Genomic DNA, 11,050 nt, shown 5'->3' on the forward strand with positions numbered 1-11,050 from the left:
GAGAGTACTGAAATCAGAGTCATGATGGTTGTTTTTTTAGCACTTAGCTGACCTCTTGTTTTGCATCAGGAGAATCTTGCCCTTTCACCTACAACGTGTCTACAGATTTCCTTTCATTTCTTAAACCCATGAGTCACTTTCCCTCTGAAGGCATGAGCAAGTTTCTCCCACAGTCAATGTGGCCTATGAAGTAGACAGCCCAGGGACTAATCTTGGGGTCCACAAAAGATTAGGCATACCAAATCTAGGTCCACAAAAGATCAAGCATACCAAGTGCTGCACTCCAACTCTCTTTAGTCTTCATTTGTCTGTGAGAATATGGAGCTGGTGGCAAGAATAACATCCCAGGTGAGAGGTGTGGGATGTCAGTGAGTGGAGGGTGTGCAGTGAAGCAGTCCTGGTGAGTGCCTGGTCATTGTCATGGATGTGGACCTGACCTGCAGATCATGGCCTCCTGGGCCCTTGAGAATATATGTCTCGCCACTCCTACCACGCTCCTCTCTGATGTCTATCTGCCTTAACCTTAAAGCTCCAGTCATACAGATCTACTTATAGCCGCCTGCACTCAGCCTAGGGAAGGATTTCTGTGTCATTCATTGCTGCTTACACTGCTCGCTGGGATTTCATCCTTCAAAACAGACATCACCACATCTAAGATGTCTTTCTAACTACCTCAGGTGGAATTCATCACTCAAGCCTCTCTTTTACCTTTATATTTTATACATACTTTTATTCTTTTATCATACATATTATTTGTTTTCTTTGATCTTGATCTTTGAGGTCGAGGAAGTTCTTTTTTCTTTTTGTAACTCCTAGCACACATAATAATGATGACACTTAACAGTTGCTCAATAAATAGTTGTTGAAGAGAATTTAATTTCAGTTTGTGGCTATTTTTTATAAATATCGTTCTATTATTTCTTAAAACTCACTCTTAATAAAAAAAAATTCTTCTGGGTCATCAAGATAGCCAGTAGACCTATACCTGACCTTTGTAAATGCTTTGCAACAGTATTTCTCAAACAGTAGCATCACGTGGGAATATGTTAGATTGTGCAAATTCTTAGGCTCTGTCCCAATCTAGTAAATCAGAAACTGTGGGTGTAGGCCCAGCAATCTGTGCCTCTAGGTGATTCTGGTAGTTCCTAAAATTTGAAAGTCACTGTTTTACAGAAGTGTTTTTCCATTGTGTCACTTGGACACTAGTGCATCGAAATCACCTGGGGTTCTTGTTAAACGTTCCTGCCCCCTGCCATAGACCTGCTGAATCAGGGACGACAGGGGCAGAGCCCAGGAACCTACATTTTTAACAATACTCTACTTGAGTATCACAACTTTGCTCTTTACAAGGTGCTTTCATATGTTGCTCATATTTGAGCCCAACAACAGCCTATATAGCTGAGGGAGCAGGGAGTATTATTCCCACTTTAAAGAGGAACAATCTTAGAGAAGTTCAGTTATTTTTCCACAGTTTTAATTATTGACTAAGCAGCAAGCTAGGCAGGACTAGACCCCAAGGCCATGACCTTGAGCAAGTTATCTATTCTCTTTGCCTTAATTTTTTCCACTGTAAAGGGGAGATAAGAAGAGTTCTTCATGTTCTAGGTGAAAGGTACATGGGTGTTAATTGTATTATTCTTTTAACTTTTCTGGGTGAGTTTAAAACATTTCAAAATAAAAACTTGAGAATAATCAATAGCAATGAGAATAAACAGACTTCTAACTATATGCAGTGTAATTTACATTATGTGCAATGTAAATGAAAGAAGCTAGGTTTAAGTACATACTGTACAACACCAAGCAAACTAAGCTCTGCTGTCAGAAGTCAGGATGACAGTTGCGTTTTGGGGGGATAATGACAGGAAGAGATCACAAGGTGCTTTTGGGGTGCTAGTAATTTTGTTTCTTGTTCTGGGTGCTAGTTTTATGTATTCTCTTTTTGTAAAAATTCATTAAGCTATATATTTATTATATATACAATTTTCTCTATACATGTAATACTTTTATACAAAGTTTTGAAAAGTTGAGGCAAAATAAAATAATGCTTACATCAGAAAGTTTTTGTGAGAATTAAATGAATCAATACATGCAACAGGTAGAATAGTACCAGGTACATGGTAATGGTGGCTATTCTTAACATTTTCCAACCACATTCCAGGGCCTTGTGTCCCAGGAAAGCTTTGTCAGGTATTGGGCTGAAGAGAGCACAGGTCTTAGGGTAACTGGAAGGGGCTCGAGGGGACCAGCAATGTCTGAAAACTTACCCAGTTTTCTTTCTAGGACTTTAAACTGTAAGAGACCATGTTGAAAAAGCCACATTTCCTAGGGTTCTTAGCAAGTTAACCTTCTTTAGATGTGACATTAATAATACTGAATACTTTAATACTAAAATAGCCAGAAAAAAGCTGGCAATACAGTTTTCTCATGCAGAGGAGGGCAACTGCCTCCCCACACCCCCTTCACTTTTCTTTCCTTCTCATAAGCACTGCGTGCTCCAGCCACATGGACCCACAATCCCTCTTCCATATAGCATTTTATCCTTCTCATGCCTCCTTCTTTGGGCACGCTCTTCCCTCTATCAAACACTGCCCATCTGGCAAACTCTGCTCATTCTTTCTGACTCAGCTCTTCACCTCTGTGAGGCCCCCCCAGACTAAAGTTCATAAACTGGTGAGTGGTAGAGCTGGGCTTCATAGTGGGTGGGTCTGACTCTAGAGTGTAGAATCTAAAGTGTTTACCACTACTTGGTATGTGCGCTTGTGCAAGACACTTGACACTGATAGGCTTCACACAGTGCCTGAAAAAAAAAGGAGTTGAACTAGATGATATTTAAGGTACCTTCCAACTTATGACCTTAATCCAAAAAATAACAATACTTTACACTGAATTTGGCTTTACAATGTCCTTTCCACATCCATTATCTCAAACCAAATAACTGCCTTTTGTTATTTCTTTGTCACAAGACCAGGCCATCCAAACAGCAGAAATGTGATTGCTATGTTAACTTCTTTATACCTGAGCTTGAAATTAAGTAGAACAACCTTTTTCATGGACCAGAGACCAAGATAATAGGTCACATGTAATGAGTCATGAAGCCAGATGATTTCTGTTTTGAACAATTCAAACATTCTAACTGGTCGCTCTAGGGGTAAATAAAAGTTGAAAAAGAAAAATAATTTTCCCTGGTGCATAAAGGAAAAGAGACACTCACCCCCTTTTGGGGAGCATTTTCTTTAGAAAACTATTAATTATAAATCCTCCCTCTGGCCCTTTGAGATGTATACAAAGCTTTCTAAAAGCTACATAAGCCTCTTGAATAACCCAGCAATGTCTTTCTCAAGGATCTGGGAGCCATTTCTTTGAAATATAATTATCAAAGAAGATTGCACCCCTACCTCCCAGCCTCCCAGTTTCTGTGGGAGAGTAGGTATCTAACTTCTGTGGGCACCTGGCTCCAAGTTGCAAAACTACCTCTTGTCGTAAAGATTTGAGAAATGTAGTTTTCCTTGGGTAAAGGCAATTAGTTAACACAAATCATCACTCCAAGTACCAGGTGAATTTAGCATGAACTATATATCACAGAGGGCGCTGTCCAGTTCTCTTACTTGAGGACTAGGTTTTGTTTATCTTATGACATGTATATAATATGTCGGATCTGGTTGGCTCAATAAAGAGTGAGATTTCTTTCTGTCTTTACAATCTCTTTCTAGCAATCTGTCTGTAATGTGCATCACATTCTGGCTTGATGCTTATTCGATAATAAAATTGTTCTCCTTCTCTTCTTATTTTGCAGAGAGATTTTCTCAGTTGGCAGGAGATTTTGTTTTTAATTTTATTTTCCATCACCAGCAGTAACAAATTTTCGGATGCCCCAACTACTCTGTTGACCCCCATCTCCCTCCTCTACCTCTTACTAGACTCCCCCTCCAAATGTGAGAGAGAGAAAAAGGCAATTCTTCTCTCACATGGACTTCATCTTGACCTGGTTTTCAAACAGACCAACCCCCTTTCCTTTCTCCCATCTATCTTTAGTAAAAGGAAAGATTTATTTGATCTGAAGAGAAACCAGAGTATCGACCTATCTTTTAGATGTCATTTCCCCTTCCTCTCTTTATCTGAATTAGATAACTCAAGTAAAAACATTTAAGAGATAGACCTCCTCAAACTTTAAATCTATTTCTCACCCTTATCTGTCTTACCTGCCATCCTGAAACTATAGCTAGGTATAGTTCTGAGCTCTCATAATCTGAAAATATCCTGGGCTATCACTATTTCAGGTAATTTTATTCTCTTTAAGTGAATACAATCATTAAATGAATACGTAATTGTAGCTTACTTTCTATAATTTATATATATCCAACTTATACCCTGCCACACACAAAGGATTTTAAATTGTTTTATAAAATTCAAAGGATATAGAAATAATAAATTTTAAATAGTTGAGAAAAATAAAGTAAAGAGAAAATACGAAACTTAGTTTTTTTATTATAATCATATCATGTAATTAATATTCACAATAGGAGTAGGAAGGGCATGCCGTTTACTCAGAGAGATTAGAGTCACTTGTCCAAAGTTACCTAGTCTATAAATGGTAGAGCTGGATCAAAGTTCTGTTTCAAATCTTTTATGTCAAAGTTCTTCCCCTGCATCATGCTATCTATGTGGGGTAAAGGAGTAAAGGTCCCTAGTGAGTGAGTATTGAATGATTGTTGAAATAAAGAGCAAGTGGGAGTGAGATAGTGTGAAAGTAGACAGAGTAGGGGTGGGTGAGGAGTATTTCCTTAGGGGATCAGAAAGAAATTGTTCTGTGTAATTGGAGAAGTGGGCAGGAAGTCTACTATGTGTCAGTTCCCAAAGATATCAGGCCTGGATAATTTGTTTATTCTTTGCTTTTTCCCAGGGATTAAGAATCACAGTCAGTTATTTGAATTTGGGCCTCAAAACCCTCCATGAGAACTCTAGAATTTAGAGTAGGCAGAGACCCTATTGTTTCTCTAACTCAGTGGGTCTCTGAGTGCCTCTGTGCGCACAGGAATGGCTTGGGGCCTGGATCTTTAGCCAAGAGATCAGCCTTCTCAGATGACTGCTTTAGCAAGGGCCCTGGCCACCTTGAAAAGCATTTCCTTGGAGCACTGCTGCACCACATGGATTATAGTTCACATTGTAGTTAACACTCTCCCCCAATACATTCAGTAGGTTATAGCAGGATATATAATGTCCAGCATCTGTCCCTGCAATATCATTTAGGACAACTTCAAGTCCCAAAAACGCCCCCACATCACCTCTCTTCTTCCCTCTCCCTGCCCTCAGCAGCTACCATGGCTACTTTCTCTGTATCAATGCTAGTTTCTTCCATTACTAGTCACAACAGTTCTATAGTAGAATACAAGTAAGTCCACTCTAATCCATATTTCAGCCTGCTTCATTTTGTGAAGACACCTGATCCTTCCATTTTGCTGAGCCTTCTTATTGGTTGAGAGTCAGGTAGGAAGTAGGGGTGGGAGAGGAGGTTTTTGTTTTTATGTTAAGTTTGGAAAGGTGACTAAGCCAAAAGTTTCAGGAGTGACTTAGCCATTACAGTCAATGTCTCCCTCAACTTTCCAGCTCTGGAACTGTATTTGGCAAAGATTCTTCTCCAAGGTTGTTTCTGACAAGGCTAGTAGTCGCAGTCCTCAATGACTGAAAAAACAAGCAAGGAAGGTAGGGGAAACATGACTTCAACCAGTACTAGTGCTATTTCCAGAATTATCTCACTCTCTGAGCTGGTGGAGTGAAACTTTCAAGGTCAGGATCAATTGTTGTCATTCCAGGATGAGTCATCCCTTTTATCTGAACCAATTAATAAAAGTACACTTGATTCAATATTTCATTAAAGAAAAATCCAAAAAGCATCACTGAGTACATAGGGATACTCATGATCTCCAAAGTTTAGCAGACATACAGAGCCATACTACTATAAATGTTATGAAATTCATCACAAATTTGAGTTAAGTTTTAAGGTCATACTGGTACTGAGTAAGCTTGATGCCATTTTAATAGATCTGTAAAAGAACCAAATCTATCTTTGATGATGTTTTAAATATTAAAACACTGAAATGAAAAAATTAAACAATGTTTATATCACAAAGTTATGCTTGTGAGAATGGCATCTACCTTAGCAACATCACTTTTACAAGCCTACAGAAATTTTCATGTTTGGACATTGGCAAGCTAATAACACTCTGGTCTCTGGTCAGAGAAGAAGAAACAAGAGTCTATTATTCTGAGATTGAAACATGGAACAGCCAGCTATCTGCTCCCCACTGAGAGATTCTGATTCTGATTCGATAAAATGAACAGGATATGGACTCAGAAACACTTTCCACCCAGCTCCACTCTCTATGTTAAGGAGACTCTGACTGACTTTACAGGTGGCAAAATGTAATCTTGAAAATGCAGCAAAAAGCGAAATCAGTAAGTACCTAGGTAATATAGCACTGAATTCAATTAAATTTCATACATATAATACATATTGATTTTTAACCCCTCTCCCCATTCTACAACCTCTTGCATAATTTTTGCTTACAGGTAATCCATAAGGATTCTTAAAAACCAGCTTCTCAGAAATGAGAGGAAACTACACAGTACTTTTTTGAAGAATGTTTTAGATAAGAAGGAGGGATATTGAGAGAGAGAGGATGTTGGAAACAAATCTAATGCCCCCCACACACACCAAAAAACAACAAAAACAAACAAACAGAAGAAAACAAATTCTTATTTCCCTTTATTGAAGTATCATTTTGTTTTTTATCAATGAAGGCTGTGACTTTACCATAGCATCTTTTTAATTTTAAAAGTAATACATGAAATATATATGTTATTGAAGAAAAAATTTTAAATATAGACATGGATAAAGAAAAAGTAATAATCACCCATAACTCTACCACCTAGAGATAACTATTTTGGATTATAGCATTCCCATGTTTTTCTATGAAAAAGGTATTTGTCTAATCTTCTCTTTTCATAAAAATGGATTCCATTATAGATGTTATTCTGTAGTTTGCCTTTTTTCACCAAATATGTCATGGACATTAAATACTCAGCAGTTGTATGACCAGGTCTGCTATTTAGCCAGACACCCACATGACTTCAGTTTTAGTGGCCTTACACTTAAATTGAATATATCCCTCTGAAGACAAAAGGCTTGCAAACTCTCAAGGAGGAGATGAAGAAACAATCCTGGGCTGAAATTTAGGGGATAGAATAGACCATTTAAGGATCAAATGAAATCAGTATTGATTAAGGTCCATGGATTTTGCTCAGTGGATAAATTGCTAGGTATTTTTAAAAACCCAACCTTACCCCAAAAGTTTTAAGTTTAATAAAAAAAAAATTTAAAGCCACTTGACAGAATGTGTTTTGTTTAAATAACCAGAGTAAGCTAGCTTTACTACCTGCTTTTCAGTTTGTAGTGACTAGAACTCGTTTTCATACTTTCATAAGGAAATGTAATAGTTATCTCTAAATTGAAATAGAAGGAGAAAGGAAAACTTTCTCATATATATAATATCTATTTATGGAAAATTTATTAAAGTATGGGATTTTGGAAGGAAATAGACAAAAAATTTAATTGTAGTTATTTGTTAGGAGGATTTCAGTTCATTTTTAATTGCTTATTTGTATTCTCTAAAATGTACACTGTATTATCTGTTATAAGAAAAACATGTTTTTTAAAGAAGTTTTTATTAGATCATACTTAATGCCAAAAACCCCCCACAAAAACCCAAACAATTAGAGGATTCAATAGTGATTGGTAAATCCTACCTAGCAACTTGATTACAGAAAGCCAATAGCTGAGTGTTGCTCACCTGTTCTAGAAATCCAACTGTGAACTTTTGCACATGTACCTCAATCAGGGACTCACACAGCTGCTTGGTGATTGTCAGAGAGTCTCAAAATCTGAAGTCTAATTCATGAACCCAAACATATTGTCTCTGTTCTAAGTGAGGATTGGGAACATACATTTATTAACCTAATAACATTTATTAGGGAAAATGCCTGTAAGAGAAAATAAGAGACAACAGTGTCACAGGACTTATTCCCAGTCACATTCTAGGTTTCTAAACCTGCCTTCTCCAAGCAATATGCATCCCCAATTAGCCAGTATCAATTTCTGGGACTGCTTGGTGGGTGGCACATCTCCCAAAGCAGCTGGTTTCACTTCCATGAGGGGGCTCCCAAATAATCATTTACAAACGGAATCCTCAAACCACCAGTCCATCATATTCTTTCTAGTCATCCAAAAAATGGCCCCGTGCCTTCACTTGCTTTCAACTTCAGGGATGCTTGGGCAGAAGCACACCTCACCCATCACGTTCTTGCCAACTCTCTGAAAGATGAGCATATGTAGCTTATAATGTATTTTTGGGGGGGAGGTAATTCTGATTATTGCATCCTGTGACTGGGCTACATTTTAACATATTCATGTTAAATAAATATTTGGCTAGCTAATTCATAACACATGTTCCTATGAAAGATAAAAATCAAGAACTGAAGAGCATTTCCCAGAAAAGGAGTAGAAGTGATTTCATCACATTTTCTCTGTTTCTGTATCTCTCTTATATACAACATACAACACACACACACACACACAACATGAGACATATACCCCAAGCTGCCAAGGAATCTCAGTTTATACTCCAGTTTTTTTTGGTCAGAGATATTATGTGTTAAGACACAATCTGCTTCAAGCTCATAAAGCATGTCACCTAGAGACACACCAAATAATTAGCAATGGCAACCTGGAGTGGGGATGTGTGAAGGGATTACAAAAAAACTTCCATTTTTCATATTATATATTTCTTATAATGTTCGAAAATGTTTAATAAGCCTGGATTTTTACTTTTGTAAGCAGAAAGCATAAGGGAATTTTTTAAAAGGAAAAAGCAACATGCCATATCCTTACCAGTGGGTCATATATACAATCGTCAGCATCATCTCAGACTTCTGCAAGGTCAATCCTGCCTGCCTCTGAGAATTCCTACCCCACTGTCTCCAAGCAGCTTGTTAGTAATCCTCTGAGCGGATAGGGAATCCTACAGATATAAATCTGGGAAGAAGTCAAAGCCCTCTCGGCATCCTTTTCTTTTCTTGTGACTTCTTCCCTTCCCTCTGCAAGCACCGTCTTCACCTTAAGAACAAGGAGTTTTCCTGAAGGCCCTAGCCCATCACATCATTCCCCTGCACCTTTTGTTTATTTTGATTCCCCAGGCTTCTCAGCAGTTGGCTAATGGCCATAGGGGTTTAATCTAGTATTGATTGATGGCAATAACAAACCTCCTGCTCAAAGACCTGTCTTTGAACTGAACTGTTAGGTAGAGTCATCAAAATGTGTGGAGGAGGAAGAATGCAGAAGGTGAGGTGGGAGGTGGTAGAAGCAGCTATTGTGTTCTAGAGAAACCAAATCTTTGAGCACAATGCATGCATTTCGAAAGACACAATGCACTGTAATTCCAGGAAGCTCTGCCATGCATGCAGCATTGTGCTGGGCACTCTCAGGTGGCAGCAGAAGTAAAACTCACTGCCCTTGCTTTTGAAGAAGGTACAACATAGTGTTTGAGGATTCCCTAAGGAGGTGAATGTGTGTGTGTGTGAGAGAGAGGGAAGCCTGATTTATTAATACACACACTGAATGATAATACAAGTTAATCACAAATCTGTTTACATATGCAGTTATTTCTTCACCAGGTCAAGTCCTGCTGCTCAAGTTTTCACTTTCCTCTAGCCTTCTGGCTCTGGCACTCTTCTATTCTCCAGCCACACTTTCTGGCTCTGTGGGAATCTATGAAAAAAAAGGTAAGCATGATAATGCTCTTGTACACTGCCTTTTAGGACAGTTTTCACGTAGCTTAGCTTTTCTGAATTGCCTCAAAATTCTCTTCACCATCCTTACTCTGTAGCCCTTTCATGCAGCACTTCGGGGTCAACCACTCCTAGACTACTAGCCCTTGAAGCATTCCTACTTTCTTTTCCCACCAAGCACACTGTAAGAAGGAAGCCCTAATCATCCTGACAAAACACTCTATTCAGTCAGAATAACTCCCAGGATGGAGCCCTGGGAACTTGTGCAAACAGCAAGCCAGATTGCCACCAGGGAATTCAAGGAAGACCCTAGAACTGAGAACCTGCTGGTTTTTCCATTTCCTCTCTACTCTACATTATCTGGCATCCTGTTCACAGCTTACAATTCCCCCATTCTTCAGGGGACACTATTTCTACTAAGAACAGCCTGCTCCTTAGACCAGCATTTGTATGTTTATGGTATTTCCTGCCAAACCGCATGGCCTACCTATAAGTGATAGTTCTCCTGGCTGCATAAATTCCCAGAACCCCCTTGTTGGCCAGTGCAATTACAAATGCCAGAAAGCTTGAGGACAGTGAAAATGGACATGATGAACAGGGGAGGACAGATGATTAAACAAAGAAACAACAACAAACTGAAAGTTTACAGATAAACTAAATAGCTTCAGTTAAGAAATGGAAACATAAATTTATACAATATAACATATAGAACAATTACATATTTTAACAAGATAAAATAATTTTCATTTCTATGCCTATAAAATACACTAGACAGAATCAAATATATAATCCCTTGATGAAATGATACCAGGAGCATTTGTAAATGGTATCGACTTGCCTCTTAAAGTCAAGATGACAACTAAAACTGTGGCCAGAAATACCCTTCCAGGTTGGTTTATTTGGAAACAGCTGCAAACAAGGAAACCAAGCATTTGCTAATGGCAACATGAAAATCTTCAAGCACAAAAACAGGAGGGACCCTTTGACTCAAGCAAAGGTTTCCAGACCATCAATCCAAAAAACGGTAAACAGGGACACTAATATCGTGAATGTGAGCAAAGTTGACTGCTCAGAAGACCTTCAGAGGGTCTAAATGGGAGACTACAAGGGAGGATCTGCAATAAAAATCATTAACATCTTAGGCCATGCAGAGCCACTTCTGTTAAGTTCTGATGGTTTCCTTCCAGAAACCCACAAATGGAATGTTACA

Source organism: Dasypus novemcinctus, chromosome 8 (assembly GCF_030445035.2).
Source record: "Dasypus novemcinctus isolate mDasNov1 chromosome 8, mDasNov1.1.hap2, whole genome shotgun sequence".
NCBI classification, from domain to species: Eukaryota; Metazoa; Chordata; class Mammalia; order Cingulata; family Dasypodidae; genus Dasypus; species Dasypus novemcinctus.